This window comes from Trachypithecus francoisi, unplaced genomic scaffold, assembly GCF_009764315.1.
Source record: "Trachypithecus francoisi isolate TF-2019V2 unplaced genomic scaffold, Tfra_2.0 Lachesis_group2, whole genome shotgun sequence".
Lineage (NCBI taxonomy): Eukaryota > Metazoa > Chordata > Mammalia > Primates > Cercopithecidae > Trachypithecus > Trachypithecus francoisi.
Genome location: NW_022681465.1, coordinates 88,375,821 through 88,400,339, shown reverse-complemented (window position 1 = coordinate 88,400,339; position 24,519 = coordinate 88,375,821).

Below are 24,519 nucleotides of genomic sequence, written 5' to 3'. Positions count from 1 at the left end.
GAAAGTATGGTTTTAAGTATCAAAGAAATCAAGCATACAGATAAATGTCTAGGGATGGGAGTTGGGTTATCTATGAAGATAACAAACTACTCAACAAGAGGAAAACTTTGGAAAACAACAAAGCTAGAGAGAAAGGAGGAGACAAAATGAAATTGGATTTGACTGACCAGCTAAAGACTGAGACCTTGGTCCACTGGTCAGCACAACCCAAAGTTGGGGGTTAAGGGCAACCTCTGATAATGTGCAAGAGGCTGCAGATATTTCATTATCACAAGGTAAACCTCTGGGGAGGGATTATGACAATCGTTAAGAATGACCAAACAATTAGTGACAATATTTGAGAAGAAATAATAATAGCTAACACTTAGTAGGCACTATTCCAAGTATTTTACATACACTAACTCATTTAACCTTGAAAATAACCCTACAACATAGTCTGGGATAACATCTATTTTGTAGATGAAGGGGTCCAGAATATACCACCCCCAAATATACTACTTTGGCGTAGGTATTATTTTGAGCTGAAAGCAATTGAGAAATAACAGATGCAGGAAGAGACTCTGCCCTTCCTCCATCTGCCTAAAAGCAGGGCATACAATTTCTTTTGCAAAGGTAGCATAAATCTCCCCCACCACTCCTGTACCAGGATGAAGAGAAAAATCCTTATCATCAAAAGGAGAACTAGCACGGAGATAAGTTTGCAGAAACAAACCTTACTCAAATAACTCTTACCTTTCATTAGTTTCCCCCATATATTTTCTAGTCACTTCCCCACAATTTTCTGCCCCTAGAAGCCAAAACTTCCTTTCCTTTATCTAGTCACTTCTCTACAATTTATCGTCCTTTGTTAAAATGATTTAGAAACTCCTTTGTCTAGGTCAGGTACAGTGGCTCAGACCTGTAATCTCAGCACCTTGGGAGGCTGAGGTGGGAAGATCACTTGAAGCCAGGAGTTTGAGACCAGCCTGGGCAACATAGTGAGGCCTTGTCTCTAGAAAAAATAAAACATAGTAAATGGAAAAAAAATGATTAACCGTTTGATTGAGACTTTAACTCTCATTTTCTCAATACCGCCATTTGCTCTCTTTTATTGTGGAGGGGCTGATTTTGTCTTCACTGATCAATCAGAGCTTGCATTTGAGAATGATCCCTTCACTCCTTACTCTGATGCATTAATCCATTGCCCTCTCCAAAGACTTTCTGATTGGGTGGCTTCTCACTCACATTTGTCCTTCTCACTCTGTAGGAAAACCAGTTTAGGATTCCTTATAAAGAAAAGGATTGCATTGTCCAAAATTCAGTAAGGAAGCTTTTTAGTCATCTTGGTCACCTTGGTTTTTTAGACTTGACCCATATTCACTCTCCCCAAAGTTCTGATCCTTCCTTCTTGTCTACGGAGCTATCTGATTAAAGGAGATTATGATCTTCCAGGCCCCTTCTAAGAATCCAGTTCCTAGAAATAGGTGACTAACACTCAGGTACCTGAGATATTAAGAAAATAAACTCTGGAGTTAGATTGCCAGGGTTCAAATCCTAGTGTCTTCTATAATGTTAAATTAATGTTATTTATATTCAATAATTGAATAGAAGATACAAGGATACATTATGAGAGCACACTACAACTTAGAATATACATATTGTTTCTAGAGTTTACATGAGATAAATATAGTCACTTATTCATTTTAGTTTATATTTGATATATTTATTTCATATCTTTTTCACATAGGTGAATGCACTTAGAACAATTTATACGCTGAGGTAAAAGAGAATGCATAGTTTTTAGCGTTTATTGTGAATCCTTCAGGTGTTGGATACTGTGAGTTCTAAATTTCTCTTCAAAGAATCAGTATGTCACTATGTTCAGTTCTTTGTCCTCCATTTTAAAGTTTAACTTCCTCATAGTTTCAGTAAACAGCCTTTTCCACCAGTTTTTTTTTTTTTTAATTGTACTTTAAGTTCTAGGGTACATGTGCACAATGTGCAGGTCTGTTACATATGTATACGTGTGCCATGTTGGTGTGCTGCACCCATTAACTCCTCATTTACATTAGGTATATCTCCTAATGCTATCCCTCCGCGCTACCCCCTCCCCACAATAGGACCCTGTGTGTGATGCTCCCCTTCCTGTGTCCAAGTGATCTCATTGTTCAATTCCCACCTATGAGTGAGAACATGCAGTATTTGGTTTTCTGTTCTTGCGATAGTTTGCTGAGAATGATGGTTTCCAGCTGCATCCATGTCCCTACAAAGGACACAAACTCATCCTTTTTATGGCTGCATAGTATTCCATGGTGTATATGTGCCACATTTTCTTAATCCAGTCTGTCACTGATGGACATTTGGGTTGATTCCAAGTCTTTGCTATTGTGAACAGTGCCACAATAAACATACATGTGCATGTGTCTTTACAGCAGCATGACTTATAATCCTTTGGGTATATACCCAGTAATGGGATGGCTGGGTCAAAAGGTATTTCTATTCCACCAGTTTTAATCAGCAGTTCACATCTGTTGCCCTGGTCACCTGCTCTGTCCTGATTCATCCTGGTCAACTGCTTTGACATGAGTCACCCCTGGTCACCTGCTCTGACTTAAACCACCTTTAGTTACCTGTTCTGTAACCATCTTTCCCGCCAAACTGCTCACCCCACCACTCTGGCTCATACCCCTGCTCTCTTTAAAATAACCAGTCGGGGCCGGGCGCAGTGGCTCAAGCCTGTAATCCCAGCACTTTGGGAGGCCGAGACGGGCGGATCACAAGGTCAGGAGATCGAGACCATCCTGGCGAACATGGTGAAATCCCATCTCTACTAAAAAAATACAAAAAACTAGCCGGGCGAGGTGGCGGGCGCCTGTAGTCCCAGCTACTCGGGAGGTTGAGGCAGGAGAATGGTGTAAACCCGGGAGGCAGAGCTTGCAGTGAGCTGAGATCCGGCCACTGCACTCCAGCCTGGGCGACAGAGCGAGACTCAGTCTCAAAAAAAAAACAATAATAATAAAATAAAATAAAATAAAATAACCAGTCGGAATTAGCCTAGTCTGTGCAGTCCAACCCTAGCCAATAGGGAAATGGCACAGCAGCAGGGGCTACCTGCGTCAGGAATAAGAACCCCTTCCCCTCCCTTGTTCACGTGTGCTCTCGCCATTGCTCCATCTGCAAGTTGCACCCTTCTATAGAAGTAAAAATTGCCTTGCTGAGAAAATTAAATTTATGTTTGAGTGCTATTTCTTTGGTGGCACCAAAAATTTATTTATAACACACGTAACTTGAACTAAACAGGAAAACGAAAAACATGAAACTTTTTTTTGTAGTTTATAAAAGAGCACAGGCTAAAATAACATTAATTTAAAAAGTAGAAAATCGAATTTTGTCTACAGTATAATTAAAATGGAGAACAGTTTGATTTATGGTGATATTAGAATTACGGGTGAAATTTTCTTTTATTTCAATTTATGTTAAGGCTGTTATAGCTATCATGTATAATAAATGAATAAAATTGAGCTATTAAAAAACTACATTATAATGTATATGTAAATTAAAAGGTTTTCTTCAATTAGTTCCATGTTTAAAACCATTGAAAACTAGTATAATGTCTCAACATTTTTGTAATTGCATCTGAGGCTCTAATTTTCAGAGGATTGATTATTAACATAGGTAGAATTAAAGCAGGTAAAAATCTTATTGGTTGTTGACTATGAGAAAGATATAGTTATTATTTAAAGTGAAAAATAAACATTTTAATATAGTTGCATGCCACAGAATACATTAATAGTAAATTCTCAGTTAGAGGAAAATAAATCTACAGATAGAGTTTTCTGTGGTTCATCTCTTTTGGGAGAAAGAGGAAAAATCAATAACATACATATACCATGTGTCTCTATTCCCCAACTTTCAGTGTTTGACTCTGCTAGAGATTCATGTCCATTATTTTATCTTGATCTAGAAAATTTTCTATGAGGATTGAAATTAAAGGCCAATACTGAAACTGTAAAACTCCCAGAAGAAAACACAGAGGGAAAGCTCCTTGACCTTGTCACTGGTAGTGATTTCTTGGATATAAAGTAGTCCCCACTCATCTGTGGAAGATGTTCCAAGACTCCTAGTAATGCAGGATTTTTCTACTCTTAGCTCAGCTAGATCCAGGTTCTTGTCTCATGACCAGGAAAAATTGGGCATGTGGACATTGAAGAGTGAGTGGAGTAGAATTTATTAACCAAAGGAAAGTTCTCAGTAAAGAATAGGGTCCTGAAAGCAGGTTTCTAGTTGTCCCCCTTCACAGTTGAATACAAGAGCTTTTTGTATCCAAGCTCATGGGGCTGAGTTCCCTATTTGTATGAGGTATGAATTCCTGGTGACTTCACCTTGTCCTTCCAGTGTGCATGGGAGGTTTTAATCTGAGCCACTCCATATTGATGCATTTCCCCTTACTGTATGTGTGCTAAGGAATTGAATTCTGCACTGCGGATATGTTTAGGCAAGCCCCTTGTACAGCTTCCCTTATCTGCCTAAAACATCTGGTATAAACACTTGTGGGGCAGATTGGAGATTCTCTGGGAGTCCTTCCCTCACTATCTTCCTAAAGTAAGCTGGCTAACTCCTTTCACCAGTGGATTCCTGAAACCATGGATAGTACCAAACTCAATTGCCATAAACAGGAACACATTTCCGTTTATGTATTTCATGGATAAATTTAATGCCTTTTCTATCTTAGTTAAGTACTTGTCACACATTGGATGTAACTTTTGGAGTTTGAGATGTGATTCCCGCCAAGCTGCTGTTTGTTCCAACTACAGATCTTAGCAACCTCAGCATACAATTTTTTCTGCTTTCCTTATCAGGTTGAGAACTTTCACCTTTTCACTTAAGGAAATACTTTATTTTTGCTCTTTGGCATATCTGAATTGGCAGCATCACTCCTGTTGTGCTTTGGTCCATTTTTAAGTAAAACAAAGGTGACTTGAACACAAGCACTATGATACCACAGTAGATCTGATAACTGAGAAGGCTACTAAATGACTTCTGGGTGGGTCACACAGTCAGTGTGAATCGGCTGGACAAAGGGATGATTTATGGCCTGGGTGGGACAACACAAGATTTCATTATGCTACTGAGAATGGTACACAATTTAAAACTTATGAATTGTGGATCTCTGGAATTTTCTGTTTAATATGTTTGGACCCCAGTTAACCATGGGTAACTGAATGAAAAGAGAAACCACAGATAAAGAGGGACTACTTTAACACCAAGGGCTCTGGTAACAAAAGTAAAAATAAACAAGTGGGATTACATCAGACTAAAAAGTCTCTGCACAGCAAAGAAAATGATCAACAAAATGAAAAGGTAACCTATGGATTGGGAAAAAATATTTGCAAACTAAAAATATTTTCGATAAGGTGTTAATGACCAAAACACATACAAAACTCCTACAACTTAACCACAAAAAAACAAATAACCTGATTTGTTTTTGTTTTTGTTTTTTGGCAAAAGAAATGAATAGACATTTTTCCAAAGAAGACATACAAATGACCAACAAGTATATGAAGAGGTACTCAACGTCAACAATCATCAGGAAAATGCAAATCAAAACCACAATGAGCTATCACCTCACACCTGTTGAAATAGCTATTATCAGGCCAGGTGCAGTGGCTCACACCTGCAATCCCAGCACTTTGGGAGGCTGAGGCGGGCAGATCACCTGAGATTGGGAGTTCAAGATCAGCCTGACCAACATGGAGAAACCCCATCTCTACTAAAAATACAAAAATTAGCCCGGTAAGGTGGCAGGTGCCTGTAATCCCAGCTACTAGGGAGGCTGAGGCAGGAGAAATGCTTGAACCTGGGAGGCAGAGGTTGCAGTGAGCCAAGATCAGGCCATTGTGTCCAACCTGGGCAATAAGACTGAAACTCAGTCTCAAAAAAAAAAAAAAAAAATAGCTATTATCAAAGAGACAAAAAAAAAAAAAAATAGCTATTATCAAAGAGACAAAAAAAAAAAAAAGTGTTGGTGAAGGTGTGAAGAACAGGGAACCCTTGGCTGGACACGGTGGCTCACCCTGTAATCTCAGCATTTTGGGAGGCCAAGGCAGGAGGATCACTTGAGCTTGAGACCAGTCTGGGCAACATAGTGAGACCTTGTCTCTACAACAAATAATAATTAAAAAATAGCTGGGTGTGGTGGTGTGTGCCTGTAGTTCCAGCTCTGCAGGAGGCTGAGGTGGGAGGACTGTTGGGGCTGGGAGATTGAGGCCGCAGTGAGCTGTGATTGCACCACTGTACTCTAACCTGGATGAGAGAGCCAGACCTTGTCAAGAAAGAGAGATGAAAGAAAGAAAGAAAGAAAGAAAGAAAGAAAGAAAGAAAGAAAGAAGGCAGGCAGGCAGGCAAGAAGGAAGGAAGGAAGGGGAAAAGAAAAGAAAAGAGAAAAGAAAAGAAAAGAAAGAAGCAAAGAAAGAGAAAAGGAGGAGGAGGAGGGAGGAAGGAAGGGAAACCCTTGTACACTGTTGGTGGACATTTAAACTGGTATGGCCATTATAGAAAACAGTGCAGAAGTTCCTCAAAAAAATTAAAAATAGGCCGGGCGCGGTGGCTCAAGCCTGTAATCCCAGCACTTTGGGAGGCTGAGACGGGCGGATCACGAGGTCAGGAGATCGAGACCATCCTGGCTAATACCGTGAAACCCCGTCTCTACTAAAAAATACAAAAAACTAGCCGGGTGAGGTGGCGGGCGCCTGTAGTCCCAGCTACTCGGGAGGCTGAGGCAGGAGAATGGCGTAAACCCGGGAGGCGGAGCTTGCAGTGAGCTGAGATCCGGCCACTGCACTCTAGCCTGGGCGGCAGAGCAAGACTCCGTCTCAGAAAAAAAAAAAAAAAAAAAAAATTAAAAATAGAACTACCGTGCAAACCAGCAATTCTTCTTCCGAGCCTGTACTCACAGGAAACAAAATTAGTACCTAAAGGAGGTATCTGTGCGCTCATATTCATTGCAACATTGATCGTGATAGCCAAGATGTGGAATCAACCTAAGTGTCCATTGACAGATGAATGGAAAAAGCAATTGTGGTGTGTGTACACAGTGGCGTATTATTCAGCCTTAAAAGAGGTGGAGATCCTGTCTTTTTTTGTTTGTTTTTTTGAGATGGAGTCTTGCGCTGTCACCCGGGCTGGAGTGCAGTGGCATGATCTCAGCTCACTACAGCCTCCACCTCCTGGGTTCAAGCGATTCTCCTGTCTCAGTATCCCAAGTAGATGCGACTACAGGCATGTGCCACCATGCCTGGGTAATTTTTGCATTTTTAGTAGAGAGGGGGGTTTCACCATGTTGGCCAAGCTGGTCTTGAACTCCTGACCTCAGGTGATCCACCAACCTCGGCCTCTCAAAGTGCTGGGATTATGGGCGTGAGCCATTGCACCTGGCCAGATCCTGCCATTTTTGACAACATGGATGAACCTAGAGGACACTATGCAAAATGAAATAAGCCAGACATAGAAAGAAATATACTGTATGATCTCACTTATATGTGAACTCTAAAAAAGTTGAATACATGGAAACAAAGTAGAACGGAATGTGGAATGTGGAATGCAGAGATGTTGGTCAAAGGGTACAAAGTTTCAGTTAGGGTGAATCAGTCTAGAGATCTAATAAACAGCATGATGAGTACAGTTAATAATGTTGTATCATAATCATTCTGTATAGTTAGTAACACTATATTGGGAATTTGCTAAAAGTAGGTTTCAGGTGCTCTTACCACACACACACAGAAGGTAACTACGTGAGGAGATGGATACTGTATTAGTTTGTTCTTGCTCTGCTATAAAGAAATAGCTGAAACTGGGTAATTTATAAAGAAAAGATGTTTATTTGGCTCACAGCTCTGCAGGCTGTATGGGAAGCATAGCGGTTTCTGTTTATGGGGAGGCCTCAGGAAGCTTCCAACCATGGCAGAAGATAAGTGGGAAGCAAGACATCTCACATGGTGGGAGCAGGAGCAAGACAGAGAGAGGGCTGCACACTTAAACGACCAGATCTCTTGAGAACTCACTCACTATCATGAGAATGGCACCGAGGGGGTGGTGCTAATCCATTCATGAGAATCCACCCTCATGATCCAACCACCTCCCACCAGGCCCCACCTCCAACACTGAGGATTACAATTCAGGATGAGATTTGGTGGGGACACAGATCCAAACCATATCAGATATGTAATTTGCCTGACTGTAATAACCACTCACTATATACATGTATATCAAAACCTCATGTTGTATACATTAAATATATACAATTTTTATGAAAAAAATAAAAAAGAAATTAAAAGTCAATACTAAGTTAAATAAACAAACCAATTAAAAACACTTCATGTCCCCAAAGGGAATAATAATTATTTCTTCTCGGTAGAAATTAATGATGCATAGTAAGATCATCAGAACCACAGAACCCCCAACAGCATCTTGTCTGATGTGGAGTGAATATGAGAATTTTAGATGCAGACTGTGGGCTCTGCATGATGTTTCTTCCTTTGAATCATGTCACATTGCCTGGGCCAATTTAGTTCAGCCAACATTTATAGATGCCCTGACTAAGACTCGATACTGTGCCAGGAGCTAGAGACTCCAAGATTGTCAAAATTGATCCCTTCCCCTCTTGGCCACCCTGCATACAGCAATGGTATTTAGTTTGCTTAGCTATTTAAACAACTGCGAAGTATAACAGAAACCAATGTATATTGTGTGATGTGAAATACAAATGTACACCCCATAATTATAAAGCAAATACAAGCATAACCATTCAATTAGGAAAAGAAAAAACGCAAACAGTAGCGTAATCATCCTCCAAAGCAAGAAATAAGACAATGGTAACACCCCTGAAGTATCCACTACCTTTGTAACTCTTCCCTATAACATTCCCCTCTCATCTCCCCCAGAGCTAACTTCTCTCCTGATTGTAAAATAATCACTTCTTTTTCACTTTTGCTATCTAAAAAAGTATAGATACATACTTTGTTTGTTTGTTTGTTTGTTTGAGTCTCACTGTCTCCCAGGCTGGAGCGCAGCAGTGCAATCACCATTCACTGCAATCTCCGCTTCCCAGGTTCAAGGGATTCTCATGCTTCAGCCTCCCGAGTAGCTAGGATCAAAGGTGTGCACCACCACACCTGGCTAACTTTTGTATTTTTAGTAGAGACAGGGTTTCACTGTGTTGACCAGGCTAGTCTTGAATTCCTAACCTCAGGCAATCCACCCGTCTCAGCCTCCCCAGTTGCTGGGATTACAAGCATGAGCCACCGCACCCAGGCTATGGATACATACTCTCTATGTATACATCCCTTAAATAATATAGCTTAGTTTTGCTTGCTTTTGAATTTTATGTGGCTGCAACCATACTATCCACGTTCTTTTGTGTCCTGTTTCTGTCATGTAACAGCCTAAGATTCATCCCTGTTGCTCCATGTAGCTGAAAGCTTATTCATCTTGATTGCTACACACCACCATTTATTTATCCATTCTATTGACTGGGCCACAGAGATTCTCCAGAGGCCAAGAACCTCCATGACTGTCCCCACAGTTGATGTCCTTCTTGTTGATGTGCTTCAACCCATTAGCTTGCAGGTCCTTTTCTTCCGGTCAACCCAGCCAGCTTGCTACATACTTGCTACACACCTTGATGTTGTGTCGACCAAAAAGGAAAACATTCAGGAATCTTGGAAGCCTTTTATTTCAAAAATGATTCACTAAAAGAAATGTGATCTTTCTAACAACAGCTTTCTGTCCTCATTTTATTCAAGGTGCATAATTTAAATTCTATTGGTGGTGAGAATGGCAAGTTATCTGAAGATAATCAACACTATCTACCTTAACTTTTTTCTTCTTTCTAGTTCTTTCACTTGTAGCTATATACATTTTCTGATTTCAATAGAGGCTTTTCTCTCTTCAAAAAAAACACCACATCATTTTCTTTAAAGTTAATATTAATATGAAATTCAAATCCATTCATATGGTAATTCCATCATTCAAATTTATGGCTGTATTGAGAATCTTACATTATTTGATCTAAGGATAATAAAAATGAATAGAGCTATGGTCAGATCAAAGTGAGTTTTCAACACATGCAACACCAAAACTAAATGAGGTAATTTAATACTGTCTAATATAATATTAAATATTCATGGAATACTTCCCTCAGTTTCTTCAAAGTTATTCTTTTCTATAAAGGACAAATATGAATAAAAACCCACCACAGATGCTGCCACCTATCAATTTTAACACTTGGAAATTCTTACCACATGTGAACTACATTTCAAAGACATTCATTTATTCGTGTATTCTGTAATCATTTGTAGACTGCCCGTTAGGAACCATGTTAAGCACTAAGAATACAAAAGTAAATCAAAACAAGACAAAAAATGATTTGTCCCTCATTGATTATTTGGATGGCAAAGAGTTGGAGAAAGAGACTTAGGAAAGAAGCAGGACATCAACCAAAATTATTAAATAGTGAGATGCAAGCTGTGATAGAGCTAAACCTACGATGTAAGAGAGAGATGGGAGGGGGAAGGAATACAGCAATGATAGGTGGGATTTGGGAAAATTTCCTAGAGCAGCTGAATCCAAAAAATAGTAAGAGCCAGGCAAAAGGAGATGGCGAAGACATTTCAAACAGAGGTGGGCAGAAAATGCAAAGATCTAGAAATGAGAAAGAGCACCTTATAGTCCCTGAACTGCAAGTGGCTTAATACAACTAGCTTGGGATGAGAGGTGGAGAGTGGTAAGAGATGAGGCTGGAGAAGTGAGTTGGTACCACATCATAAAAGACCTGTATGCAATTGTAGTGGGTTGAATATTGTCCCTCCAAAATTCATGTCCCCTTGGAATCTCAGAATGCAACCTTATTTGGAAATAGTCTTTGCAGATGTAATTAGTTGAGAATCTCAAGATAAAATCATCTTAAGGTGGGTCCTAAGTCCAATGATTCCTGGTTTTATAAGAAGAAAAGACTCGGGCCAGGTGCGATGTTCATGTCTGTAATCCCAGCACTTTAGGAGGCTGAGGTGGGTGGATCACTTGAGGTCAGGAGTTTGAGACCAGCCTGGCCAACATGGTGAAACCCCGTCTCTACTAAAAATACAAAAATTAGCTGGGCATGGTGGCAAGCACCTGTAATCCCAGCTACTTTGGAGGCTGAAGCAGAAGAATCACTTGAACCTGGGAGTCACAAGTTGCACTGAACTGAGATCGCACCACTGCACTCCAGCCTGGGACACAGAGTGAACCTGTGTCTCAGAAACAAAGCCTCAAAGAGACACAGAGAAAGCCATGTTAAGGCTGAATCAGAGACTAGAGCAATGCAGCTACAAGCTAAAGAATGCCAAGGATTTCAGGGAGCCACCAGAAACTAGGAAGCAGTCTGGAAGCAGTCTTCCCCAGAGCCTTCGGAGGGAGGATGGCTCTGCCAAACACCTTGATTTCAGACTTCTAGCCTCCAGAACTGTGAAAGAATACATTTCTACTATGTTGTCTCGTGGTAATTTGTTATGGCAACCCTTAGAAACCAGTACAATCATATTACGGAGTTTGAACAGATTTGTAGATACTCATGTATCCTATGACATGTCCTATTCTTTTAAGCAAAAAAGTGACATCAAATAAGTACTTTTTTTTTTTTTTTTGAGATAGAGTCTTACTCTGTTGCCCAGGCTGAAGTGCAGTGGCATGTTCTGTGCTCACTGCAACCTCCACCTCCCAGATTCAAGCCATGCTCATGCCTCAACCTCCCAAGTAGCTGAGATTACAGGCATGTGCCACCAAGAACAGCTAATTTTTGTATTTTCAGTAGAGATGGGGTTTCTCCATGTTGGCTAGGCTGGTCTCGAACTCCTGACGTCAAGTGATTCACATGCCTCGGCCTCCCAAAGTACTGGGATTACAGGCATGAGCCACCATGCCCCACTGAAATGGGTAGTTTAAAAAGGTCATTTTGAGGCAGGGCGTGGTGGCTCACACTTGTAACCCCAGCACTTTGGGAGGCAGAAGCAGGAGGATCGCTTGAGGCCGGGAGTTTGAGACCAGACTGGGCAACATGGTGAGACTCCATCTTTACAGGAAGCTTTAAAAAAATTAGCCAGGTGTGGTGGCATGCACCTGTGGTCCCAGCTACTTGTGAGGCTGTGGCAGGAAAATTGCTTGAGCCCAGGAGTTTGTGGTTGCAGTGAGCTATAATGGCACCACTACACTCCAGCCTCCGTGACACAGCTAGATCCTGTTTCTGAAAAATAAAAATAAAACATAAAGTCACCATTTTGCAAACTCTGGTGAAACATGGGCTGTAAGGCATGCTCATGAATGGCTGCTAAAGCCAGTAGGTGAAAGGCTGGAGGGGAAATTTGTTTGTTTGTTTGTTTGTTTGTTTATTTAGAGATGGAGTCTCACTCTGTCACCCAGGCTAGATTGCAGTAGCACAATCTCATCTCACTGCAACCTCTGCCTCCCAGGTTCAAACGATTCTCCTGCCTCAGCCTCCCAAGCAGCTGGGACTGTAGACATGGACCACCATAATTTTTTTGTATTTTTAATACAGATGGGGTTTCACTATGTTGGCCAAGCTGGTCTCGAACTCCTGACCTCTGATGATCCACCCACCTCATCCTTCTAAAGTGCTGGGATTACAGGTATAAGCCACCGTGTCCAGCCAGGAGGGGAACTTTATAATCAGTTGATCAAGTATAACAATGCCTGAACTCGTTCATCAATCTCAATATCGCTATAAGTGGAACAACCAGACATTAAGAATATCGTGATGTGATACAATATGAAATATATCACACCACCTATGAAAAATACTCAACAAAAAAAAAAATTAAAGAAATATTATCAGGCCTCTTTCAGTCTACAAAAAATGAGAAGAAAAGAGGAATAAGTTAAACAATTCTACAAAGAAATGATCAATCAAATTCAGAATCTGGAATATTCTGTAGGACAAGCAATCTGATTTTTCAACAATTAGCATGGGAAAAAAATTTTTTACTTAAGAGGAACTATACTGGGCACAGTGGTATGTGACTAAGGTGTAACTCTTAGTCCCAGCTACTTGGGAGGCTGAGACAGAAGGATTGCTTTAGCCTAGGAGTTCCAGGCTGTAGTGCACAATGATTGCACCTGTGAGTAGCTGCTGCACTCTAGCCTGGGCAACATAGAGTGACCCTGTCTCTAAAAAAATAAAAAAACAGAAAGATAGCAACATTGTGGGTGAGCTTGCCTACCCAGGTATTGGGAATAGACCGTTAAGCTAATATAAAACTAAATTCATATGGCACTGGTGAAGAAAGAAAGTAGAAAAATTTAGAAATAGATACAGTGTAAAATGAAAATTTAATATATGGCAAAGGTGATAGTCTATATAATAAGTAGTGTTGGTACAATTGGAGGAAAATAAAATTAATCCTGTATTTTATAATATTAAAAAATAAACTGGATGGATCAAAGGCATAATTATAAACAATAAAATCAGAAAAGTCTTGTGAGAAAATATGAGTCTACCTGAACCATCTAAGGGTGTGAGGGATCTTAACCCAGGCTGGAAACCCAGAAGCAACACAACAGAAAAGGTAAACATATTTGACTACATAAAAAAACTGTTTAGGCCATGTGCACTGGCTCACTCCAGTAATCCCAGCATTTCGGGAAGCTGAGTCAGGAGGATTGCTTGAGCCTGGGAGTTTGAGACCAGCCTGAACAACATAGGGAGACCTCATCTCTACAAAATATCTCAAAATTAGCTGGGTGTTGTGGAGTGTGCCTGTGATCCTAGCTACTCAGGAGGCTCAGATGAGAGCATCACTTGAGCCCAGGAGCTGGAGGTTGCAGTGAGCCAAGATTGCTCTTCTGCACTCCAGCCTGGGTGACGGGAGGGAGACCCTGTCTCAAAAAAAAAAAAAAAAAGGAAAGAAAAGAAAAATGAAAGGTACTGCCAGAAATATCAGAAACAGGCTGGAGATACTTGCCAGCACAATTATTATTCAGCATTGTTTTGGAGGTTTTAGCTGAGGGAGAAAGGCAAAAAAATAAAATAAATAATATTAAAATAAAAATGTTCAGAAAGAAGACACAGAATTTGAAGATAATATGATTATGCATCCAGAAAATATAACTCAATTTAAAAACTATTAAAACTAACAAGAGGCTGCCAAGTAATGTAGTTAAATACAAATAAGGTATATAAAAATCTATTATTGTCTTTACACTAGGAATAATCATTTTAAAATTAAAAATGAAGAAAAACATTTATAATAGAGACAAAAATTATAAAATACAAGGAGCAAACTAAATAGGGACAATTTTAAAAGACTAAAACTTTATTTGAAGACATAAAAATGGAGTGTCAGATTCAGCTTAATATGGCTAGGAGGGTCGATGTTATAAAAATGCCAATCCTTCTTTAATTAACACATAAATTTAATGGACTTCTACTTGAAATTTTTTTTTTAAATGAAGCTAAGCGAAATTATATTAATTAAAAATATTCGGACAGGGGTAGTGGCTCATGGAACCTCAGCACTTTAGGAGGCCAAGGCGGAAGGATTGCTTGAGCCCAGCAATTCAAGACCAGCCTGAGCAATATGGTGAAATGCTGTCTCTATTTAAAAAAAAAAAATTAGCCAGTCATGGTGGCACACACTTGTAGTCTCAGCTACTTGGAGACACTGAGACAGGAGGATTGTTTGAGCCCAGGAGGTCAAGGCTGCAGTGAGTCATGTTTATGCCACTGCACTCCAGCCTGGGTGACAGAGAGAGACCTTGCCTCAAAAAGTTATTTAAAATTTTGTATAGAGTGATATATGCCAGAATAATTAGGAAATATTTGAATAAAAGACTATAAGCGAGAATTTGTCCTGTCAGAGAGTAAAACTCATTGTAAAGTATCTGTAATCAAAAGAGTGAAGAAACAGAGAACTATGTATAGAGTCCAGAAATTATCTAAGTGTACGTAGGCTATTATTAGGTTGATGCAAAAGGAATTGTGGGTTTTTCCAATTGTTTCTGTACCAACCTAATATTAGATTACATTTCAGTAAAGTGGGAAAAGGGCCTTTTATATAATAGATGGTATTGGCATAATCTGCTAACAATTTAGAAGAAAGTTAGGTAAACCAGATGGAAAGAAACATAAACTTTAGTAAACCCACAGCTAAGAGTAAAATTGAAATATACTCAAAAATATCTTTCATTTCACCACCTTCCATAAAAGCAATAGGCCCAGGTAATCCTTGTGATTTCTATGATACTGTCACCTTTATTAAGAAATAAATTATTATCTTATCAAGCTGACTCAGAAAAGTAATTTTTTAAAGTATGATAGTAGGTGGGTGGGAAACCGTTTGACTTATTTTGTGAGATAAATATAACATTAATGCCTAAACTGAGTAAGACCAGTGTATTAGTTAGTTGTCTTTTGTTGCTGTAGCAGATTACCATTTACTTAGTGGCTTAAAAATACACAAATCTGTTATCTTGTAGTTCTGGAGGTCAGAAACCTGAAATGAGTTTCACTGGGTTCAAATCAAGGCATTGGCAGGGCTGTGTTCTTTCTGAAGGCTCTAGGGGGTAATCCATTTTCTTGCCTTTTCCAGCTTCCAGAAGCTTCCTGCATTCCTTGGCTCCTAGCCTCCCTCCCTTTTCAAAGCCAGCAATGGCCAGCAGAATTTTTCTGGCGTGAACTATTCTGAACCTGACACTTCCATCTCCCCCTTCCACATTGAAGCACTTGTGCTTACACTGGACCCACCTAGATAATCCAAAAATATTTTCCTATTTTAAAGTCAGCTAATTAGTAAACGCAATTTTGTCTGCAAATATAATTCCCCCTTGCCATGTGACATAATATATTCACAGGTTCCAGGGATATTACATCGTGGACATCTTTAGGAGATGATTATTCTGCCTACCACAAACGGTATAAGAAAAAATAACTACAGGTCGGTGAGTAACTATCCTGGCTTGACTGAGGGTTTTCTGGGATGTGGGACCTTCTTCTTATTTGTTTGTTTGAGACGAAGTTTTGCGCTTGTTTCCCAGGCTGGCGTGCAATGGCGTGATCTCGGCTCATGCAACCTCCGCCTCCTGGGTTCAAGCGATTCTCTGCCTCAGTCTCCCAAGTAGCTGGGATTACAGGCCTGTGCCACCATGCCTGGCTAATCTTTTGTATTTTTAGTAGGGACAGTGTTTCACCATGTTGGTCAGGATGGTGTCAAACTCTTGACCTCAAGTGATCCACCTGCCTCAGCCTCCCAAAGTACTGGGATTACAGGTGTGAGCCATCAGGTCTGGCCCGGACCTCTGTTTTAAAACTAGGATGGGTGGTTCTGGGCCAACAAGGACAGTTGGTCAGCCTAAGAAGGTTAATATAATTATAAGCACACATGTGAAAATCTTAACATTTAAGCCCAAGAATGCAAGATTGTTGCACATCAGATAGTTTTTTTCATATAATTTACCCATTTATAGACTAAAGCAGCAGTCCCCAACCTTTTTGGCACCAGGGACTGATTTCATGGAAGACAATTTTCCACAAACCGGGTAGTGAGGGATGGTTTCGAGATAGTTCAAATGCCTTACATTTATTGTGCACTTTATATTATTATTACATTGTACAGTATAATGAAATAATTATACAACTCACTGTGCTGTAGAATCAGTGGGAGCCCCGAGTTTGTTTTCCTGCAACTAGATGGCCCCATCTTGGGGTGATGGGAGACCGTGACAGATTATCAGGCATTAGATTCTCATAAGGAGTTCACAACCTAGGTCCTTGGCATGGGCAGTTCACAAGATGGTTAAGCTCCTAAAAAATCTAATGCTGCCGCTGATCTGACAGGAAGTGGCGCTCATGTGGAAATGCAGACAATGGGGTGTTGCTGTAAACAAAGGTGAAGCCTCCCTTGCTCACCTGCTGCTCACCTCCTGCTGTGCAGCCCAGTTCCTAACAGGTCATGGACCAGTAGCGGACTATGGCCCAGGGGTAGGGGACCCCTGGACTAAAGGAAGAAAATCCTATAAATTTCTCAATAGATCAGAAAAAGCTTTATATAAAATTAAACGTGTGTATGATTAAAAACAAACACACTATTTACAAATGTGAATGGAATTTTCTCAACTTGATAAAAGATATTTGTTAAATATCTACAGCAAACACAATAATTAATGAAATAGTTCAGGACGTGTTCCCTTTAAAGTTCAAAACCAAGTAAGAATGCCTTCTGCACCACCGTTACTATTGACCACAGTACCTTACCAACAACATATGAGTTAAACAATGAAATAATATATGTATAAAAATTGAAAGTGACAAAATTTTTACTTTGCGGATGATATTATCATTTACAGAGAAAAATGAAGAGAAGCAACAGGACCACCAAATGTGACAAGATGAACAGAAAACATAGTAGAAAATAAGATACTATTTGTAATAGCAATACCATATAGAGTATCTAGGAGTTAAACTATAAAAATGCAGAAGAATTGTATGTGGAAAATTACTATTTAGAATATATAGGAAACTTTGCAGAACAGTGAGGAAAAACAAATCAATAATCAGGAAATTCAGTGGGCAAAACCTGAATTGTTAACAAGAAAATGAAGAGATGCTTAATTTCACTAGGAATCTCACCACATTGGCAAGCAAGAATATAACACAATAGCATGAGCAGGAGAGGATTTGAGCGAATGAGAATGCTCGAGTCTTGCTGTGTAAACTACTGCAGCCCTTCTTAGTTAAATAATATATGTTGACAATGTATAGATAGCAATTCCGCTTCTGAAAATATAACTGCAAAATTGTCACATGGATCTTTAAGGAAACAGGTAAAAGACTGTTAATATGGAAAAAGGATTGACAGGCCATATGCATACTAGGATAGGTGCTTATAGAAAAGGGGATTGGGATTGGCAATAAAAGGAAAGGAAAAAATGTAAAGCAAAAGAGGGGACCTGAGTAAAGTAATAATGAGAGTGTGTCATAAACTGAGGAGAATAGTCAGCTCAATTCAGTACACATGATATATAAAAATGAACATATCTCATTCTTTGACACAGCAATCTCACTTTCAGTAATTAAAAAAAAATGATTTTGTAGAGACAAGGTCTTGCTATGTTGCCCAGGCTAGTTTTGAACTCCTGGGCTCAAGGGATCCTCTTGCCTTGGCCTCCCAAAGTGCTGAGATTACAGGTGTGAGCCACCATGCCAGACCTCAGTAATTTTTTAATAGAAACAAATATCTTGATATGGAAGGATATATGAATGAGAATGTTTATTGTACATTTTTTGTAATAGCAAAAACTAGGACTTGCCTTATGTATTCATCAAGAGAAGAATGGTTGAATTACAGTATGTGCATATGGAATATTATGCAGCTATTGAGAAGAATTAGAGTTATTTATATTGATCTGGAAAGATGTCCATGAAACATTAAATGAACAAAGTAATTTGCAGAGTAATGGGCATGGCATTATCCTATTTATATAAATAAATACATACATAATAAGGAGAACAAAATTCCAGTATGCCTGTATTTCTGGTCAATGTCTAGTCAGAAGAGATAAATCATATCAATATCGATTATTTGAATGGAGAAAATATGGAGACTTCTGAAATGAGGGTTCCACTCCACAGGTGCTGTTGACTCAGCTTAGAGGAGGGAGCCCAAGGGACTGGAACTGAGCCCTCTGAGGAGCAGCACAGGCTGCTGGTACTGGTATCTTTGACTGGGAAGATGAACATGGTTCTGCAATCTTTGGAAAAGCTGCCAGCCAGATTCGGGCAGTAGCTGAGGCTGCAGGAGTGAGGAAGCATTGTTCAGGTCATACTCCTGTGATCTTTAGCAAGCCGGAAGCCAGCGAGGATCCTAACAGGAAGCCAGAGCGCAAAGGGGAAATGTGGTTTGCCCAGTTCCGATCCCAGTATCATGAAACAGGGCTGAGGGTAGAGTGGAGGGACAAGAGCTAATAACTGACACAATGTTTTTACACAATTGTGTGAATATGAAGAAAATCCTGCCGGGCGCGGTGGCTCAAGCCTGTAATCCCAGCACTTTGGGAGGCCGAGACGGGCGGATCACGAGGTCAGGAGATCGAGATCATCCTGGCTAATACGGTGAAACCCCGTCTCTACTAAAAAATACAAAAAACTAGCCGGGCGAGGTGGCGGGCGTCTGTAGTCCCAGCTACTCGGGAGGCTGAGGCAGGAGAATGGCGTAAGCCCGGGGGGCGGAGCTTGCAGTGAGCTAAGATCTGGCCACTGCACTCCAGCCTGGGCGACAGAGCGAGACTCCGTCTCAAAAAAAAAAAAAAAAAAAAAGAAAATCCTTGCATGATATAAACCAATTTGTTAATATTAACACTCATTACCTCAGAAGTAAGAAGAGACTGGGAACTTATAAAACAGTAACTCTCCCATAGTATTTCATGGATTACCATATGTACATAGTATTTTTATAATAACAATTAGTAACATAACCAACGAAGCAGAAAAATAAAAATTAAAATGAGTAATATACTCCCCTGTGGTGTGTGTCCTGGGGAAAGAATGGCTCTATCTCTGTGCAGTGGTAGATCCCTGACCCATCAATGCCCTTGAACCTCAGAGGTATCTGCTCTGGGACCAGATTTGCACTGCAAAACACACAGCTAAATTTATACATTGTATTTTATAAATATTTCTGCAACAAATATGGCAACTTCTTGGTAATTGTTGAATCTGGATAACGAGTACCTGGGGGTTCATTCTACTGTTTGTCTATTTTTGTGTAGGTTAATGTTTTTTCGCAATAAATACTGAAAAAGGAATTGGATCACCACGTATTTTAAAACCACAGTCCATGAAAGGAAGAAAACACTTGTATTTTTCCCAATTCCAAGAGAATCTGACAATTGCTTTATACCTGTTGAATTTGGATTACAATAAACATTGGTTATAATGTTGATGAGGAAATTCAGATCGAACTTTCTGTAACAGCGAAGGAATAAAATTTCTCAAAACAAACAAGTAAAACAGGCACCATTGTCTTAAAATTAAGGGTTGTATAACAATAAACCATAGTAGTTAAAAATCAAGATGTAGCTGGAAACTTCTTAAATGCACACTACAGCCAGGCGCAGTGGCTCATGCCTATAATCCCAGCACTTTGGGAGGATGAGGCAGGAGGATCACAAGGTCAGGAGTTCCAGACCAGCCTGGTCAATATGGTGAAACCCCGTTTCTACTAAAAATACAAAAATTAGCTGGGTGTGGTGGTGCACACCTGTAGTCCCAGCTACTTGGGAGGCTGAGGCAGAAGAATTGCTTGAACCAGGGAGGCAGAGGTTGCAGTGAGCCAAGAGCATGATGTTACACTCCAGCTTGGGCAATAGAGTGAGACTCCATCTCAAAAAAAAAAAAAAAAAAAAAAGCACACTAGTCAGAGTCAATTTCATGATGACAAGAAACGTAAATCTGTGGAGAAAGGACCTTCACCCCAATCTAGCTAACATTTACATTTTTAATGTGTTCAAGGGATCTGATTGATTAATAGTGTCCATTTTTTATCCTTATCTCTATAACGAGCTGCTATGGCCAGTTTAGTATTCTGTAACCTTAAAATGCCTGTGTCAACATCTCACCTGCCCAAGGTTCTTGTTATTGAAACATACAGCACCTCTGGTACAAGTACAGTTTAAATCAAGGCTGACTTAAAGAGATTTGGGCTTAAATGTTTTAAAAATGTCCACTGCTCTAGGTCTGCAATTTTGAGAGTCCATGAGTGGGGTAGGCTTGGGGAAGACTAATGCTGTGTAAGGTGGATTGTTCTCCCCTGAAGGCTTGAGATAGTCCCTGCAGGATCATCAAAGGAGCTGGCCACAGTTGATGACGTTCCAGCATGTTGTTGGATGATGTAAATGTCAGCAATATGTGTGCCAACCAGAGGTCATGGCAGTGGGTCCTAGTCAGACTCCAGAGCCATCTCTACTTGGGGGTGGAAGGCAGACTGACCCCCTTTTGGCTGTGAAAACCTCTAAGTCTTTTAGACAATTCAGTGGAAATGTGTAGATTTCAAGAAGTGGATACTGAAGTTCTAGCTAAAAAGGCCTGTGGACTGAGAGCTTTGTAGTTCCAGACACCCTAAATGTGTGGATCACTTCCTTCTGAATACACCTGCAAGTAGAGTCAGTGTTGTCTTCTGGGTCTAAGGAGGGGTCTGTAGAGTAGGGGAGTTGAGGGTGAAAGTTTGGAACAACCGCCATGAGGAATTGGAGAAAAATCCAACATAGCATTCATTGAAGGATTTTGGGTTATGAGGAAGAAGAAGTTGAGGCTGGAGAACCTTATTACCCTAAAGCCGGTTGAGAGTGGGGCCTGAGGTTGGATGGGTAAAGGCTGGGGTATGATGGGAGGCAAAGGGGCAAAGATGGGAGGTCCCTGATGAGACCATGATTAAACTGATGGATCCAGGGGTCTAGTATGAATGAAGAAAGTAGGGAAGACAAAAAGGATATGAAAGTTAGAGAGAAACACAAGGCAGTTCCTAGGTGGGGGGTAGATGGGTGGGGCCTTGGATAGATCAAAGGCCAAGTGGAGGAGTGAGATGTAGGAGAGCTAGAAGCTTGTGGTCAGAGAGCAATTTACTGGAATTCAATGTATCAGAGGTGGAGCACATAGCTGTGCAAAGGTCCCCAGGTGTGCCCATGGGAGGAGGTATCGATATGGAATAAAGGTCATTGTATATCAAGCCATCATGAAGTTAGGGTGTTGATAACTTATCCATGTGGGTGTTTAAACACTCAGACTCATGACAAATACCAAAGAGACTCTCTGGCACAAATTTAGAAGAATATCAGCAGATTTATAGATGACAGGCTGCTTTTATTTAGGAGTATCAGTCCCAGCCTCCCGTCTGTAGCCATTGCATTCTGGAAACCTGGAGAAGAATCCAAGGACCCTGATCCCCCATTTTCTGAATATTCTCTAACACACACACACACAGACACACACACCACACACACACACACACACACACACCTCTGAGGTCTCTTTCCTTCTAAACTAGGAAAGAGCGACTGAAAGGTCCTAAACATAAATCTCTCATTAATTCAAAGGAGAAGAAACTTAAAATGACAACAGTTTATAAGACAATTGGTTTATTGCAGTCTTAGGAGTCAAGAAGTCCGTATATTTTTTGCAGGTTTATTTTATGATTAGCATAGTGTTTAAAGGTATGAGTTTTGGAGTTTAGCTGTACAAAGACCAGATCTGACATTTAATATCTGCATGGAGAGGGCAAGTTACTTTATCTTCCTAAGCTTCAGATTGTTGTATTAAGGTTATTATAATATGACCTACTTCACTGAGTCGCCATGAGGATTAAATGAGATACTGTGTGTAAAGTATACAGTGCTTAGCATAGTAAGTGCTCAGTCCTACTACGTATTGTTATCACTCTCATTCCTCATTCTTGAGGCATGTTTCTCACAGGCCTCTCTTTACTCATTCTAGAATGAAGGTAAATTCATACACATTTAGTATTTTCTAGGGAATATGGTGGATCCAGTTGATGCCAACTCAGGGTTGTGTGCATCTCTTCCCAACTTGTAGTTCAGTGATGTTGATAGCTGAGGTCCACCATGGTGGTAGTATTTACACATGGAAATTGGCAAATACTACAACCAAAATAGTCCTCCTTCTCTGTTTTTTGTGGAAATCAGTTTACCAGCACACCATTGCACCTTGAGTTTTTGTTGGGTTTTTCCTTCTCAGATCTGTAACTAGACAGCAGGCTCATGTGCAGCTCCTAGCCTGATTCCCAGCGTCGTGCAGGTTTTCATTGGGTGAAACTTTCCAGGCCTTAGATGATAGCCACTCCTGCTCCCACTGCCTGTGTCACCTTATGATTGCTGGGATGTGTGAAACATACAATTGGCGGATTCCACGACTTTCACAGCTCTTTCTGTCTTGTGGTCTCTATAGTGTTAAGTTAGGGGTCTATAACACCTCCAACATTACCCCAGTTCCTGCCTTGTTTTTGTCATAGGATTTAAATGTTTTTAGAAAGAGAATGGAAGATTGGGAGAGAACACTCCAGCTCCCTCAAAACACGCCTCCCATATGGGGAAGTTTGGCTGTCCAAGGTCTTCATTGCTGCAGTCTTATTTTTCTTTTTCTTTTTTTCTTTTTTAATTTATTTTCTTATTTTCTTTTTTCTTTTTTCTTTTTTTTAGATGGAGTCTCACTCTGTCACCTAGGCTGGAGTGCAGTGGTGCAGTCTTGGCTCACTGCAACCTCCACCTCCTGGGTTCAAGCAATTCTCCTGCCTCAGCCTCCCAAGTAGCTGGGACTACAGACACGCACCACCACACCAGGCTAATTCTTGTATTTTTAGTGGAGTCAGGTTTTTATCATGTTGGCCAGGCTGGTCGCAAACTCCTGACCTCAGGTGATCCACCCGCCTCGGCCTCCCAAAGTGATGGGATTACAGGTTTGAGCCATTGCACCCAGCCTACAATCTTACATTTAAATCAGGGCAAGGCGAAGATCTTTCCACCTGCTTTCTTGCCTACGGTTTATCCTCTTTCTCCAGTGGCATAAGAAGGTAGAGCAATGGATTAAACTTTTCTAAATGGTTTCATCTGTCTTATTTTTAGTGGAGTACGCTCCTTGCTTCTGCCCATAGGTTGTCGGTTTTCACTTTAATTTTGATTTCTATCTATTTTTCTTCTTAAGTATTTCAATTGGAAATTTAAAAAGAGTATGTCAGGATTTGTTAGCTGAACACCATTTTATATGGAAAATCTTCCTATGACAAACACAACTTTACTTACAAACTTTATTTTTGTTCTAGCTCTTTTCATGCAAAAGTGTTGTGATAAAATAGAGCTATTTCACATTATATTTCCTTAGAGAAAGTGCATATAACAAGGACAGACCCAATCAATCTAGAATTTCTTTTTTTCTTTTTCCTTGTCAGCAGGAAGTCATCCATCTAGAGTTTGTAAGAATGTATTGGAATTTACAGTGGTGCCCTGAATAAAAAGATCCCTTTAATATGCACAAATGAATTAGCAGAATTATAAACTCTGCTTAGAAGGAGAGCTGATGGTGCTGTAAGGATAAAAAGCATCTACTGCAGCCTGTTTTTTAAATACACTGAACCTGGACACATTGGAATTTCTAGACAATCCTGGAACAGTTGTATAGTCCACACGCACAAGCAGCTGTGCTCATGCTCTGCATGCGGAGCTGGTCCCCCACCATGGAGAGGCGCTCAGGACACTGAGCGTGACCACAGGATGGAGGGGACTGCATTCTATGGAGAGCCACACTGGGGGAGGTCATATCCTCCTTCGTATTCACCAAACATCCTTCCAGCGAGACCAGGAAAGGTCAGGAGACCCCTCAAAAAAGAAGGAGAACCATCTCAAACAATATCAGCAAGACAGGATCATTGTGACATATTCAAAAAAGACTTGTGATCCCAACTCTTGGCTTAAGCCTCAGTCCTGGTCACT